General features: G+C 39.2%; 1 protein-coding gene across 1 annotated transcript in view; it reads left to right on the top strand.

Moving 5' to 3' along the window:
• Nucleotides 1-17,373, top strand: part of USH2A (usherin) — a 775,604-nt gene that overhangs the window by 691,923 nt on the left and 66,308 nt on the right. The gene's annotated exons all lie outside the window — the stretch shown is intronic.

Genomic DNA, 17,373 nt, shown 5'->3' with positions numbered 1-17,373 from the left:
CAAAGTTCCAAAAAGACCGTGCTGATGTTCTTTGTTTCTAACTTTTGAGTAACCTCGCCATTCTAGTTTAGAAAATTAAGGGTGTACATCTGGCAGCAAAGGAAAGAAATGGCTCAATTGAGTACACCCTTGAATGTCAAATATATCACTTTAAAAGTCAATATTTGTTTCAGCTGTGAATGTTTCTGGAAGGAAATGATGCTTTTAGTGTGTGTAGTCTAAAAAGCAGTTTTATTTTTGAGCCCTCAACTTGAGTGCTCCACCTAGAGCAGCAGGACCGTTTCCTTTCCATGAGGAGAGCGCCCTCTACTGGGTATGTTTACTTACCACGCATGACTGCTAAGACCCTGAGCTAAACCTATGAGCAGTTAAGTTGCACGCGAGCAAAGGTTTTTGGGAAATCCTTGCCCCTTCTTGTACTGGAATGATTGCAAGTGTGGAAGTAGCCATAGTTCACTGTAGTTTTCTTTTTACTGCTGTATTATTGCACCCTGTTGGGGGATACATCTGAGCATTTCATGTGTCCTACTTTTAAAATGCCCAGATGGTGGCTACGTGCTTTGGTTGGAATTGGGCAGCCCTCATCTTTCATGCTCTGTAGTCTGCCTCGTTATCAGACAGACATGAGACAAGGAAAATTCTTCCATTTTTCAGCTCCTCTTCATCTGTTTCTAGTCACCCACGGTGAATGATGCACTTGCACAATTGTTAGAATGACAGTCACTGTGATAACTGAACATCGCTTCCCTGGGATGGGGAGTTCCCTGTGTACCCATAGCTTCCTGATTCCCTCCCAGCACAGTACCTTTTGCAGTGTAACTGATCACTTGCAATCTTGTAAGTAACATGGGAGTGAAAGGCAGTGTGAATATTTTATACCTTGTCGAAACCACTTGTATTTGCATTGGTCTTCTTCACTCCAGCCTTTAAGCTTAACAGAGATTTTAAATCAAATCATTCAACCCAAGAAATAGTCAAAAGAACTAATAAAATAAATGAAACAGTGTAACTGGTTAAAATAGCCCCAGTGCATAATAGAGGTTTAGTATGATTTTGTGACATGCACATTTTATAGGGCTTTTGTCTCCAACTACATTCTTCAAAGTGCCATCTGGGCGATGACCATCGGTATCATTTTTACCAATAATAGTCAGCACTTCCCACTGGGAAATTAGTCAAGGGAATGAGATTTTTTTTTACAAATCATCTTCAAGCATTTATCTTCCAAAAAGTATTATTGGGCTTTGTCCATTGCAAGGCAACAACCTACGTGAGTTATTTGCTCTTATTTTAGAACTTTATTCATCATAAAATTGTGATCAAATTCAATTTTATTTTCAAAGAGGAAAAAGATTTTTCTCTGTTTTCCTTCTTAATAATAGGTTTGCTGAAGGAAGAATATTAATACAGGCCAGTGATCTCCAAACTTTTTAGAATATTCACTTGTGTAAGTAATAATTTGAGAAGCACACATCCACATATGTATATTTACTTATTTGTAAATTATAAAATATGTACTAGTTAACCAGTATCATTTACACTTTAGAAATAGACATTTTTAAAGGAGTGGAAATAGATAAAATTATCAAGAAAATATTATGAACTAGTACTATCAATAATACCTCAAGGCATAGTACACACTGAAAGATTCATCATTACTAATGCTGAATGTCAATCCGTTTCCCAACTGTTCTTGGTAAAAAATTTTGGACACTTCTGATCAAATACAATTGAACCATTAATGTTTATACCTCATACTGTGGTTGATAAGGAGCTTGAAGGAAGAAGAATCAGACTGGCCATTTGTTTTTTCTTCATTTAGTTTGTATTTTTAGTGTTATATTTGAAAGCTAAATTTGAATTCTAGGAATTTTGAAAGCCATTCATGTTTTCAAAGATAGTATACTTAAAACCAGATGATATAATTTATAAACCCACTTAGCATGGAACCATAAACTACAATATATCACTTTACACCAGAGGTCCCTGAGCCCTGGGGATGCAGACCAGTACCGGAACCAAGCCGCACAGCAGGAGGTGAGTGGAGGGTGAGCCTTACCACCTGAACTCCACCTCCTGCTGTGTTCCACCTGAGTAGTGGAGCACAGATCTGCTCCAAAGATCAGCCATGGCATTAGATTCTCATGGGAGCAAAACCCTACTGTGAACTACGCATGGAAGGGATCTAGGTTGTGTGCTCCTTATGAGAATCTAAATAATGCCTGATGATCTGAGGTGGAACAGTTTCATCCTAAAACCATCCCCAATCCCCCATCCATGGAAAAATTGTCTTCCATGAAACAGATCCTTGGTGCTCAAAAGGTTGGGGACCACTGCTTTGCACTAAAAGCAAATGAGTAAATAATATAAATATTGCTAGCTCCTCATTGTAAAACTCCCATTCTTCCTTTTCCAAGGACAGATAAAAAACTCGATTCATTCATTCATTCACTCATCCAATCAGTATGTGTATGCATCTAATATATGCCAACTGGGTATATGGTAGTGAATAAACCAGACAAAAATGCTTCTCTCTTGATGCTCTTACTCTAATGGGAAGATAAAGACAATAAACATGTAAGTAAAATATATACGTGCCTTACATAAGCTAAGGGCAATGGAGGAAAATAAAGCAGATTCCAGAGTCCCCATTTTAAAAAATACAACTTTTGCAAATTGGTCTTTAGTTCTTAGTGAGTTTTAAAAGATGTCTCCCTTTCACATCCTTCTTCCTACTGTCTTCTGGGATTTCTGCATCAGATATAATAGTCAAATTGCTTATTGTAAAATTCCCTTCTAAAATTCTCTGAGTTTTAAATTTCTTTTAATTGTTTTCATGCTGCCTTGAATGATACAATGCTACTCTTCTAGCACACAGAGCCAGTGTATTTCCTGTATGTTGATATTTAAAGCCTGTCTTTTTATGGGGTATTTTGTGACCACCTAAACCCATGATGATTTCTGTGTATACACCTTCAGTGCTTGCTTCTCATGTATTTCTCTAGTGGTTTCAGAAATGTGAGTTTTACATGCGCAATGGGTTACAGTTCCCAAAATTCAGATTGTCCATACTCTCTACTTTTATTTCTTTCCATTTAGTGCCTAGAACCATGCCAGAAAAAGAGATAATTTGACTGTGGATTTAACCCTCAGATCACAAACCAATCTCAGAACTTTAATTTTTTTGCTGAGAGTTTGAAATAAGGTATAAAATCAAAATTAAACAATTATCCTTTGGAATCAACAGAACCCCACATTTCTGTAGCTTTCCTTAGCTGCTCCCATTGCCAGGGTTCACATTCAGAGCCCTCTTCTCAAGTGACAATGATGTGCCAGGTACCTCACAAAGGTCATCTGGCTCAATTGTCACAAAAGCCCAAAAGAAAGATATTAACTGTTAGAAATCTAGCTCAGAAAAAGTAGATGACTTACCTAAGGTACCTCTAGTGTGAGTGACAATCAGAACTTGAACTCAATTCTAAGTTGACTGCTGTTTTGATTAAAGCACCTGGGCTCTCAGAAGTTGACTCATTTCCTGGGTGTTAGGCAGAAGGACTTCTCAGAGAAATTTCCTCCTACAAACGAGACAGCAGATCATTTCTGCCTCTCTGCTAAGATAAGCCAAGCAAGATAATAGATTGTAGAACAATTAATAATGCTTTCAAAATGCCAAACTCATATCACATTTTCTATCCTCAGTGAAAATGTTTTTCCTATTTTGTCCAAATGTCTAATGAAAATGATTGTGTAAAATTAAAAACAATCTTTGACGTGCCTAAATGAAAATAAGAACCACAACTTCTAGCTCTCAGGAAAAACATCAAAGTTGTTTTTATTTTTAATTAAGTATGCTAAGCTTAAGTACATTTTCTCTTAAGGTGTAATTACTAAACCATGATCATTTCTTTTTGTTTATTCATTTAAAATGCAAATAAAAGCAGATAATCAATAGATCATAATCTAAAACTAGAGGATTTACAAGTTAATAAGCTTGAGTCAATAGATATTCCATAACAAAGCTTTCAATGCTGAACCTGCCATAATTTGCTTTGCACTAAGCTGGTTGACTTAATGCTTTAATTTAATTCCAATATTAACTGAAAAATCCAAAGAAAGGGGAAAATTTAAATCCTATTATATTGAAATATGTTCAAAGCAACAACTCAATATCCTGCCACAACTGCTTAAGTGTGCCACCAAATGTCTGCCTAATCACCTGGTTTCTGTTCGGTGTTAGCCAGTTAAGCTGTTTAGAGCCTGGTACAAGTGAGTCGTGGAAATTTCTCAGTGGTCCATTCATGCAATAGCTTTTCTCTTAGCCTCAACAGTCATCATATTTTCATCTCATAATGTGTGCTTTTCCTGACTTATGACTAGATTATGGGAGTTGTTTTTATTTGAAAAGCAATCTCTCTATGTCTCTTGAGATTATCATCCAGCCTGACCTCCCAAAAAGCAGAACACTAGGCAGGCCTAGGTCAAAGAATAGAAGAAAGCCTTTCTTGTTTCCCTGAAAGGAAGATGTGAGAAGCTATCTATATGAAGAAATTGCATTAGGTGGCATCCATCATGCAAAGTCTGGTAATACTAAGAAAGGTAGTGAGAGGAATATGAGGCAATATCCAGCATACCTTCAAGGTTATGAGCACAGACTCTAAAGACAGAATCCCCCCAGGCAAATCCTGGTTCTTCCCCTTACAATTATATAACCATGGACAATTTGCTTCAACTATCTTTTCATCCATTTCCTTATCTGAAAAATGAGGGTCATAATAGTGTCTATCTCATACGGTTGTTTTAAGGCTTAAACAATTTAAGCACTTGAAAAGCACTCACTGTTATCCTTTGAGATACTCTTTAGGCATAAGGAACTTATGCTAAGAATAATTTTGAGAACAGCAGCATCAGTCACTGAATATAGTAGTCAGATGCGTCTTTCAGAAGAGTTACGTGTGCATGGCCAAAGTCCTAAATATTCCATTTGTTACCATCCTTACAATATCATTTGTGAGTTCGTAACTGGTTTTTGGTTTGTGCCATCACTGTCCCCACTGCAGCCAGGGTGGCAGTGTTTCAGCTGCCCCTTAACTTGGCCATCTTTAGTTTTCTGGTCCTATTAGTGTTGTAACCAAGAACAAATTAGTGCCCATCATTCAAGTAAAAGGGCTAGAAGTTATGCACTGATCTTTTACTATAGGGGACCCTTTTCTGTTCTGAAAGAGAACTCAGGAAACAGAGCAGAAATCTCATTGATTTTTATGATGAACGTTTTTTATATTTCTCCATCTCAGAAACCGCACGCGTCTAACAATCTTACAATCACTGTAGGTGACAGTTGTTACATATATGTCATTTCCTGTGACTGCACAAACTCTCGTCCCTTCACTTGGGTTATGTGCTCCGTTGGTACTACACACATTGAGTTTAATTGCTACTTAAAATGTCTTCAAAAAAATTATACTATGATTTGGCATTAAAATAAAAAGTGTACACAAAAGGCACAGAAACAGTCACTTCATATACAATTAAAAAAGAAAAAAATCTATGCTCATACAAGTCTAAGGAAGTCTAAAGGAGTCTTTCAATAAGTATAAAATACACATCTAAGTGATAAAAGAAGCACTGTATTCTTATTTAATTAGCATTTTTTCTCTTTCGTAGGGATACATAAAATAGCTTTTAAAAGAATAGCAGTATGCTTAAATAGATGAAACCCTGGATCCAAAAAAATAGATGTGTTTTATGATAAATATTTTTAAAACAGCTAGCATATTGCCAATAAGATAATGTATTTAAATAAAAGATAATTTATTCATTCCGCAGACATCTATAGAGCACCCATATGGTGCCAAACACATTTTGTATCCCTACTCTCTGTCCTCTAAGAGTTCAAGGTCTCGTGGGGAGAAAAAGCAGGTAAATAGATCAGTCTAATATAAAAATGACATAAACAACAGAAAGAACAGAGAGGAGAAACAAGCAACTCAGTCTCGGGAGTCAAGACACTCTTCCAAATGGAGATGACATTAAATTTGTGTTTTCAAGGATGGACAGGAGCTAGCAGGCATGGAAGGGCATTCCAAGAGGAAATCATGAACAAAAGCACAGCTTCAGTGAAGAGTGTGTTGTAACTGGGTCAGCATCATGAGTCTTGGGACTGGGTGTGACTGAAAGGGGCAGAACATGGAGTGGCTAAGGATGTGCCCAAAGACGCAGGCTGCAGGAGATTTTGCTGGTAAGGGCTGGCAGTCGAAAGCACGCTTCCTCACCAGATCTAGGCTCTGGCATCCCTCTGACTTTTAAATTAGGAAAGTTAGAACTTCGCTCTTGCACTTGACTCTGTCAATACGATAGGATCCAGGAGACATGGGAAGTGATGCTGGAAAGCAGTCCAAAGTTCAGAAACATTTAGCTATTTCCACTCAAGCGTGCTTCCTCTCCTGAAACTAAGTGAACAGGGATGGGTGAAAATGAGCTGAAGGCAGGACATAGGCCTATTGTGTAAAAGCAGAAGTAGAGGATTCCCGGGCAAGACGGCCGAATAAGAATAGCTCCAGTCTGTAGTTCCCAGCAAGACCAAAACAGAAGGCAGGTGATTTCTGCATTTCCAGGTGAGGTACCTGGTTCGTCTCATTTGGACTGGTTAGGCAGTGGCTGCAGCCCACAGAAGGCAAGCAGAAGCAGGGTGAGGAGTCGCCTCAGCCAGGGAGTGCAATGGGTCAGGGAGCTCCCTCTCCTAGCCAAGGGAAGCCTTGAGGGTCTGTGCTGTAAGGGACTGTGCTATCTGGCCCAGATACTATAATTTTCCCATGGTTTCACAACCCACAGACCAGGAGATTCCCTCAGGTGCCTACACCACCAGGGCCCTGGGTTTCAAGCATAAAACTGGGCAGCCGTTTGGGCAGACACCAAAGTAGCTGCAGTTTTTTTTGTATCCCGGCAGAACCTGGAATACCAATGAGACAGAACTGTTTACTACCCTAGAAAGGGGGCTGAAGCCAGGGAGCTGAGTAGTCTAGCTCAGCAGATACCACCCCCATGAAGCCCAGCAAGCTAAGGTCCACTGGCTTGAAATTCTCGCTGCCAGCACCACAGTCTGAAATAGACCTGGGACACTCGAGCTTGGTCGGGGGAGAGGCATCCACCATTATGGAGGCTTGAGTAGGCACTTTTCCCCTCACAGTGTAAACAAAGCCTCTGGGAAGTTTGAACTGGGTGGAGCCCGCCGCAGTTCAGCAAAGCCACTGTAGCCAGACTGTCTCCCTGGATTCCTCCTCTCTGGGCAGGGCATCTCTGAAAGAAAGGCAGCAGCCCCACTCAGGCACTTATAGTTAAAACTCCCATTTCCCTGGGACGGAGCAGCTGGGGGAAGGGGTGGCTGTGGGTACAGCTTCAGCAAACTTAAACATTCCTGCCTGCCAGCTCTGAAGAGAGCAGTGGGTCTCCCAGCACAGTGCTTGAGCTCTGCTAAGGGACAGACTGCCTCTTCAAGTGAGTCCCTGACCCCCATGCCTTCTGACGGGGAGACACCTCCCTGCAGGAGTCAATGGACACCTCATACAGGAGAGCTCCAGCTGGCATCCAGCAGGTGCCCCTCTGGGATAAAGCTTCCAGAGGAAGGAACAGGAGGCAATCTTTGCTGTTCTGCAGCCTCCACTGGTGATACCCAGGCAAACAGGGTCTAGAGTGGACCTCCAGCAAATTCCAGCAGACCTGCAGAAGAAGGGCCTGAGTGTTAGAAGGAAAACTAACAAACAGAAAGGAATACCATCAACATCAACAAAAAGGACAACCATGCAAAAACCTCATTCAAAGGTCACCAGCGTCAAAGACTAAATGTAGATAAATCCATGAAGATGAGGAAAAACCAGAGCAAAAAATGCTTAAAATGGAAAGCAAAAAAAAGCCAGGGTTGTAATCCTAGTCTCTGATAAAACAGACTTTAAACCAACAAAGATCAAAAAAGACAAAGAAGGGCAATACATAATGGTAAAGGGATCAATGCTACAAGAAGAGCTAACTATTCTAAATATATATGCGCCCAATACAGGAGCACCCAGATACATAAAGCAAGTTCTTAATGGCCTACAAAGAGACTTAGACTCCGACACAATAATTGTGGGAGACTTTAACACCCCCACTGTCAATATTAGACAGATCAACAAGACAGAAAATTGATAAGGATATTAAGGACTTGAACTCAGCTCTGGACCAAGCGGACCTAATAGACATCTACAGAACTCTCCACCCTAAATCAACAGAATATGCATTCTTCTTAGCACCACATCACACTTATTCTAAAGTTGACCACATAATTGGAAGTAAAACTCTCCTCAGCAAATGCAGAAGAACAGAAATCATAACAAACAGTCTCTCAAACCATAGTGCAATCAAATTGGAACTCAGAATTAAGAAACTCCCTCAAAACTCACTGCACAACTACATGGAAACTGAACAACCTGCTTTTGAATGACTACTGGGTAAATAACGAAATTAAGGCAGAAATAAATAAGTTCTTTGAAACCAATGAGAACAGAGACATAGCATACCAGAATCTCTGGGACACAGCTAAAGGGAAATTTATAGCGCTAAATGCCCACAGGAGAAAGCAGCAAAGATCTAAAATTGACACCCTAACATTACAATTAAAAGAACTAGAGAAGCAAGAGCAAACCAGTTCAAAAGCTAGCAGAGGACAAGAAATAACTAAAATTAGAGCAGAACTTAAGGAGATAGAGACACAAAAAACCCTTCAAAAAAACCAATGAATCCAGAAGCTGATTTTTTGAAAAGATTAACAAAATAGACCACTAACCAGACTAATAAAGAAAAAAAGAGAAGAATCAAATGGACACAATAAAAAATGATAAAAAGGATATCACTACTGATCCTACAGAAATACAAACTACCATCAGAGGATACTATAAACACCTTTATACAAATAAACTAGAAAATCTAGAAGAAATGGATAAATTCCTGGACACATACACCATCCCAACACTAAACCCGGAAGAAGTCGAATCCCTGAATAGAGCAATAACAAGTTCTGAAATTGAAGCAGTAATTAATAGACTACCAACCAAAAAAAAAAAAAAAGCCCAGGACCAGATGGATTAACAGCCAAATTCTACCAGGAGTACAAAGAGAAGCTGGTACCATTTCTTCTAAAACTATTCCAAACAATAAAAAAAGAGGGACTCCACCCTAACTCATTTTATGAGGCCAGCATCATCCTGATACCAAAACCTGGCAAAGACACAACAAAAAAAGAAAATTTCAGGACAATATCCCTAATGAACATTGGTACAAAAATTCTCAATAAGATACGGCAAACCAAATGCAGCAGCACATTAAAAGGCTTATGCACCACGATCAAGTTGGCTTCATCTCTGGGATGCAAGGCTGGTTCAACATATGCAAATTGTAATCCATCACATAAACAGAACCAATGACAAAAACCACATAATTATCTTAATAGATTCAGAAAAGGCCTTTGATAAAATTCATCACACTTCTTGCTAAAAACACTCAAAGTAGGTACTGATGGAATGTATCTCAAAATAATAAGAGCTGTTTATGACAAACCCACAGTCAACATCATACTGAATAGGCAAAAGCTGGAAGCATTTCCTTTGAAAACCAGCATGAGACAAGGATGCCCTCTTTCACCACTCCTATTCAACTTAGTATTGGAAGCTCTGGCCAGGGTGATCAGGCAAGATAAAGAAATAAAGGGTATTCAAATAGGAAAAAAGGAAGTCAAATTGTCTTTGTTTGCAAATGACACGATTGTATATTTAGAAAACCCCGTCATCTCAGCCCAAAAATTCCTTAAGCTGATACGCAACCTTAGCAAAGTCTCAAAGCTTCAGGAATATCTCAAAAAGCAAGATTAAAAATCAGTGTGCAAAAATCTCAAGCATTCCTATACAACAATAATAGACAAAGAGCCAAATCATGAGTGAACTCCAATTCACAATTGCTACAAAGAGAATAAAATACCTAGGAATACAACTTACAAGGGATGTGAAGGACCTCTTCAAGGAGAACTACAAACCATTGCTCAAGGAAATAACAGAGGACACAAACAAATGGAAAAACATTCTATGCTCATGGATAGGAAGACTCAATGTCATGAAAATGGCCATGCTGCCCAAAGTAATTTATAGATTCAGTGCCATTCCCATCAAGTACCATTGACTTTCTTCACAGAATTAGAAAAAACTATTTTAAATATCATATGGAACCAAAAAAAGAGCTCATATAGCCAAGACAATCCTAAGCAAAAAGAACAAAGCTGGAGGCATCATGCTACCTAACTTCAAACTATACTACAAGGCTACAGTAACAAAAACAGCATGGTACTGATACCAAAACAGATATATAAGCCAATGGAACAGAACAGAGGCTTCAGAAATAATACCACACATCTACAACTATCTGATTTTTGACATCCTAACAAAAGCAATGGGGAAAGGATTCCCTGTTTAATAAATAGTGTTGGGAAAACCGCCTAGCCATATGCAGAAAAAGGAAACTGGAACTCTTCCTTACATCTTATACAAAAATGAACTCAAGATGGATTAAAGATTTAAATGTAAGACCTAAAACTATAAAAACCCTAGAAGAAACCCTAGGCAATACCATTGAGGACATAGGCCTGGGCAAAAACTTCATGACTAAAATACCAAAAGCAATGGCAACAAAAGCCAAAATAGACAAACGGGATCTCATTAAACTAAAGAGCTTCTGCACAGCAAAAGAAACTATCATCAGAGTAAACAGGCAACCTGTAGAATGGGAGAAAATTTTTACAATCTATCCATCTGACAAAGGGCTAATAGCCAGAATCTACAAGGAACTTAAACAAATTTACAAGAAAAAAACAACCCCATCAAAAAGTGAGCAGAGGATATGAACAAACACTTCACAAAAGAAGACATTTATTTGAATTCCACATCTTGCAAAAAAAGAAAAAGAAGACATTTATGCGACCAAGAAACATGAAAAAAGCTCATCATCACTGGTCATTAGAGAAATGCAAATTGAAACCACAATGAAATACCAACTCACACCAGTTAGAATGGTGATCATTAAAAAGTCAGGAAACAACAGATGCTGGAGAGGATGTGGAGAAATAGGAACACTTTTACACTGTTGAGGGAAAAAAAGCAGATATAGGATTACAGAAAATAGAGAAGCCCAAGAGATTTGAATGAATGTTCACTGACAAACAGAACAACAAATTACCTGATTTTGCAGTCATTATTTAAAGAAAAGCTTCAGGAATATCTCAAAACCAAGAGACAAGGTGGCACTCAGATCCTAACCAGCCTTTGCCAAGAGGAGGGGTCTTTCTGGAGACAACCATAGAGAGTAATCTTTAGCCATGTTGTCATCTAATATCAAAAATAGGGGCAGGCCATGTACAGTGGCTTGCGCCTGTAATCCTGGCACTTTGGGAGGCCGAGACAGGTGGATCGCTTGAGCGTAGGAGTTCAAGACCAGCCTGGGAAACATGGTAAAACCCTGTCTCTATAAAATATACAAAAAAAAATTAGCTGAATGTGGTGGCACATGCCTTTAATCCCAGCTACCTGAGGGGCTGAGGTAGGAGAATCGCTTGAGTCCAGGAGGTCGAGGCTGCAGTGAGCAGAGATCACATCACTGCAACCCAGCCTGGGTAAGAAAGCAAGATCCTGTCTCAAAAAAAACGTGGTGAAATGGAAGTGTTTTAGCATGGCATGGCATCCTCTCACTGAGAGCTGCTACCATTTATTTTATTTTATTTTATTTGTTAAGAGATAGGTCTCACTATGTCACCCAACTGGAGTGCAGTGGTCCATCATAGCTCACTGTAACGTTGACCTGGGCTCAAGTGATCCTCCCACCTCGGCCTTCCAAAGTGCTGGGATTAGAGGCATAAGCCACCATCCCTCCATTTGTAATTTAAGCTGAAAAGGAGAGCCAGGGACACAAGTCTGTATCAGCCGACTCTTCAGCAACAGCTGACCCAAGGCCAGAAAATCCACTGCATAGCCAACAACCAACCAGATCCTGAATTTCTGAAGACACACTGAGACAGTGATCAGATGGTTGTGACTACTAAGTCTGTAAGGTTGTTTAGACTGAAAATTGGTAGCCATGCTGGGCCAGAGAGAGAGAGAGGAAGAGAGAGAGAAGGAAGGAAGAAGGAAGGAAGGAGGAAAGGAAAGAAGGGAGGGAGGGAGGGAGGGACCATGCAGCCCCAGAAAGGCACAGAGAGAAACTCCAAGTTCTGACAGTTTTCCAGTTTCAGAAGCCAAAACTGTAAAGTTGACCCTTGAGCAACACAGGTTTGCACAGGTCCACTTACCTATAGATTTTCTTCCATCTCTACCACTCTTAAGACAGCAAGACCGGTCCCTCCTGTTCCTTCTCCTATTTGGCCTATTCAACAAGAAAATGGTAAGAATGAAGACCTTTATGACGATCCACTTCCACTTAGTGAATAGGAAATATATATTTTCTCTTTCTTATGATTTCTTAATAACCTTTTCTCTAGCTTATTTTATTGTAAGAATGTAGTATATAATACATATAAGGAACAAAATGTGTGTTTGTTGACAGTTTATGGTATTGGTAAGGCTTCCGGTATTAGTAGCCTATTAGTAGTTAAATTTTGGGGGAGTCAAAAGTTATGTGTAGGCCAGGCACAGTGGCTCATGCCTGTAATCCCAGCACTTTGGGAAGCCAAAACAGGTGGATCACCTGTGGTCAGAAGTTCGAAACCAGCCTGGCTAACATGGTGAAACCCTGTCTCTACAAAAAATACAAAAATTAGCTGGGCATGGTAGCACACGCCTGTAATTCCAGCTACTCAGGAGGCTGAAGCAGGAGAATTAGTTAAACCCAGGAGGCAGAGGTTGCAGTGGCCAAGATTGTGCCACTGCACTCCAGCTTGGGCAACAGAGTGAGACTCCATCTCAAAAAAAAAAAAAACAAAACAAGTTATATGTAGACTTTTGACCGTGTGGGTCATCAGTTCCCCTAACCCTTGCATTGCTCAGAGGTCAATTATATATTCTGCACAGCCTTGGGCTCTATGCTTTCCTTTTCTCTTCCTTATAAAACCGGTCAAAATGAGTTTCTCTTCCCTGTAGCTAAATATCCTTGACTAGAATACTGATTACTGCCAACTCCCACCTTTCCTTAACTGTAGTTGTAAGTTTTAGAATCTGGTGGTTATATTTTTTAATTGGGAAGTACAATTGACTTTTGTATGATCCTAAAATTGCTGAAATCTATAATGGTTTATTTTTAGATTCTGTGGACCTTTTAGGTAGTTAATAAGCATATGTCTCATGCTTCAAAACACATGTACCTTGTGTTGGGACGGGACGGGACGGGACGACAAATAAAACTCCAAATCTCACTACCTAAGCAATAAAAGTGGGAAAGTCAAAGGTGGATTTGGCTGCTCTTCTCCATCTTATATCAGTGTCAGATCATGATAGGGGAAGAGCATGCTGCAGAGTTCTGCAAGAAGCTTTTAAGGTCCAGACCCGAAAATAGCTGACATTCCTTCTGCCCACATCCCATTGATAAGAATGTCTTATAACCTCTATTTAGGTGCAGGGAAGCTGGAGAGAAAAAAAATAAAATAAATGAGTATTTGGTGAATTATAAGAATCTCTGCTGCATAACTCTTCTTATTTCCTTATATTACATTACCTGGGATTACCAGTACAATAATAAATAGAATGCATATGTCTTATTTTTTTGTTATATTAACAGGAAGACTGCTAAAGTTTTATCATTACGTATGATTTTGCTATATGATTTTAGTAAATACTGTTTATCAAGTTAAAGACAATTTGTTTTATTTTACTTGGCTGAAAGATCTTATCATGAATGACTGCTGAATTTTGTCTATTGAAATGATTAAATGGAAATCAACTTTTCTAAGGGCTACATCCTCCATGGTCCTTGCTACGGACTGAATGCAGTTGCCCACTCTCTTTCCAAATCCATACAATGAAATCCTAACCCTCAATGTGATGTTATTAAGAAGTGGGGCCTCTGATACGAGATTATGTCATGAGGGCAGAGTCCTCTTGAATGGGATTAGTGCTTTTACAAAAGAACTAATCCTGGAGAGCTTGTTCACCTCTTCCACCATGTGAGGACACCTTGAGAAGAGCTCTATGACCAGAAAGGAGACCCTCACCACACACTGAATCTGCTGGCATCTTGATCTTGAACTTCACAGCCTCCAGAACTGTAAGAGATCAATTTCTGTTCTTTATAAGCCACCTGGTTTGTGGTAGTCTGCTGTAGCAACCAAAGAGACTAGGATAGAAATTACAGCATTTTTAAATACACTGTTGGATACTGTTTGCTAATATTTTCCTTATGACATTTTCCTCTAACCTCAAAATTTATTTTAGTCTATAATCTACATTTCTTGTTATGCTCTTGTTGTGTTTTGATAGCATCCTAATTTTTTATAATGAGTTTGGTGTCTGGCCTATTTTTCCTATATTCTGGAATACTTTGTACATAATATTGATTATCTGTTACATACAGATTTAATTCAAAGCAATAACAACACACTTCACTGGTAAAACTTCTGGCCCTTGGCCTTTTTTGGAGGAGGAGGCTGGTTCCTGGTGATTCAGGGCTTTGTTTGGTTTTATTTTATTTTATAGTTGATCTATTATTGTATTTCTTTTATTAATTTTTTTCTACAGTTGCCCATTTTATCCACATTTTTATATTTATTATTGTAAACTTGCTCACTTTTTTCTATTTCCAAGGATAAACTTATACTATGGGTAAAAAATTAATGCCTGCCATTCTAATCCCCAGACCCTCTGGAAAATGTCATTTTGGGGTCTCCAGCACCAGCCTCTCTATGCAAATTTTCTTTCTTTTTTTCCTTCTTCAGATGGAGTCTTCTTCTATTGCTCAGGCTGGAGTGCAGTGGCACAATCTTGGCTCACTGCAATCTCTGCCTCCTGAGTTCAAGCGATTCTCCTGCCTCAGTCTCCCGAGGAGCTGGGACTACAGGTGTGCCCCACCATACCTGGCTAGTTTTTTTGTATTTTTAGTAGAGATGGAGTTTTACCATATTGGCCAAGTTGGTCTCGAACTCCTGACCTCATGGTCCGCTCACCTTGTCCTCTCAAAGTGCTGGAATTACAGGCATGAGCCACCATGCTCAGTCACAAATTTTCTATGCAACCTAATCATTTTATTCTTCATTAGAAAAAGATATTCTCTTTTATCTACCCATCCCCAACGTCAGGGCATATAAGAATGTAATAACTTTATTATATCATACTTTCCATAGATAAAAGTGAAAAATCAGACTATTATATATCCAATTTACATATGTGTGTAAACAAATTTCTAAACAATAGACTGAAGTCAATAACAAGGAAAATTTTACTGTTTATTCCACTATTCAGTACACATTTATTCAGTACCTACTTGGTCTTCATGACAAATGTTTACAAGGAGTGTCGATAAACTTAATGTAAAAGATATTCTTATTTTCATAAGATAGTATGGGCTGGGTGGGGAGGGAGGGGAGGGTGAGGAGGGATAACATGGGGAGAAATGCCAGATATAGTATGCACCTAAAGTAAAATAAATTAATTTAAAAAAAAAAAAAGATAATATGGGCCGGGTGTGGTGGCTCACGCCTGTAATCCCAGCACTTTTGGAGGTGGGTGGATCATCTGTGGTCAGGAGTTCAAGACCAGGATGACCAACATGGAGAATCCCCCTCTGTACTAAAAATACAAAATTAGCTGGGTGTGGTGGTGCACGCCTCTAATCCCAGCTACTTGGGAGGCTGAGGCAGTAGAATCACTTGAACCCGAAAGAGAGAGGTTGTGGTGACCTGAGATCACACCATTGCACTCCAGCCTGAGCAAGTATCTCTCTCAAAAAAAAAGGTTAGTATGGCCTTTTTCAAAATGCTTTTTTTTTTTTTTTTTTTTTAATTTTTTTTTTTTATTGCATTTTGGGTTTTGGGGTACATGTGAAAAACATGCAAGGTTGTTGCATAGGTGCATACGTGGCAGTGTGATTTGTTGCCTTCCTCCCCTTCACCCATATCTGGCATTTCTCCCCATGCTATCCCTCCCCAACTCCCCACCCCCCCACTGTCCCCCCCCACTCCCCCACAACAGACCCCCGTGTATAGTGCTCCCCTCACTGTGTCCATGTGTTCTCCTTGTTCAACACCCTCCTATGAGTGAGAACATGTGGTGTTTGATTTTGTGTTCTTGTGTCAGTTTGCTGAGAATGATGGTTTCCAGGTTCATCCATGTCCCTACAAAGGACGCGAACTCCTCGTTTTTAATGGCTGTATAATATTCCATGGTGTATATGTGCCACATTTTTCCTGTCCAGTCTATCATCGATGGGCATTTGGGTTGGTTCCAGGTCTTTGCTATTGTAAACTGTGCTGCTATGAACATTCGTGTGCATGTGTCCTTATAGTAGAACGATTTATAATCCTTGGGATATATGCCCAGTAATGGGATTGCTGGGTCAAATGGAATTTCTATTTCTAGGTCCTTGAGGAATCGCCACACTGTTTTCCACAGTGGTTGAACTAATTTACACTCCCACCAACAGCGTTTTGATGTATTATCTATACAAGCGAGGATACTATGCATTGAAAATGCCTTATGGGTTACTCATTGATTTATTCATCTATGTATTCATTCATATGTTTTAGAAATATTTACCAAATACCAAATATGTAGAAACATTTACGAAATGCTTATGATAATAGCCATAAAGCTAGTACTTATTAAATGCTTACCATGAACATGTCAGGTGCTATTCTGAGGGTTAACTCACTGAAGTTTACACAGGTAGGTAATATTGCTATTCCCATTTTACGTACGAGAACATTGGAGTAAATAAAGGCCAAGACGTAGTCCTAAGGCAAACAGTTCACTTTGCAGTAAGGAAGCAAACAAATGGACAGACAGATACAATAGAGTACAAGATCCATCAGGTAATAAAGGTGGACCTATGGGTAAATTCAAACCCATTTTTCTCCCTCGAGTAGCCATACTTATAATAAAGAAATTTTAAATGCCTTGTTTTAAACAAATTTAAATTGAAAAGAGTGCGTAGACATGAGTTGGGAATTTGTAATTCATTTGCAGTTCTGGTATTGATGGATTGTTTTATCTTGTAGAGGTAAAAGACAAAACGATCTTTTTATGGGCCCCGTGGACCTCAGGCTCAATGACAAAATCAGGCAGTTGGAGTAGAGTGCCAGTCACAATTTTTAGACTATTTAACCCCAAGTCTTTCTAGTAGGCCTGATTTATATTAGAATATTTTATAGTTAACCACAAGTAT

Source organism: Aotus nancymaae, unplaced genomic scaffold (assembly GCF_030222135.1).
Source record: "Aotus nancymaae isolate 86718 unplaced genomic scaffold, 86718_ANA_hifiasm-v0.15.2.pri h1tg000032l_0, whole genome shotgun sequence".
NCBI classification, from domain to species: Eukaryota; Metazoa; Chordata; class Mammalia; order Primates; family Aotidae; genus Aotus; species Aotus nancymaae.
Note: the sequence above shows the minus strand (reverse complement) of the source record. Positions and strands in the feature narration are given on the sequence as shown.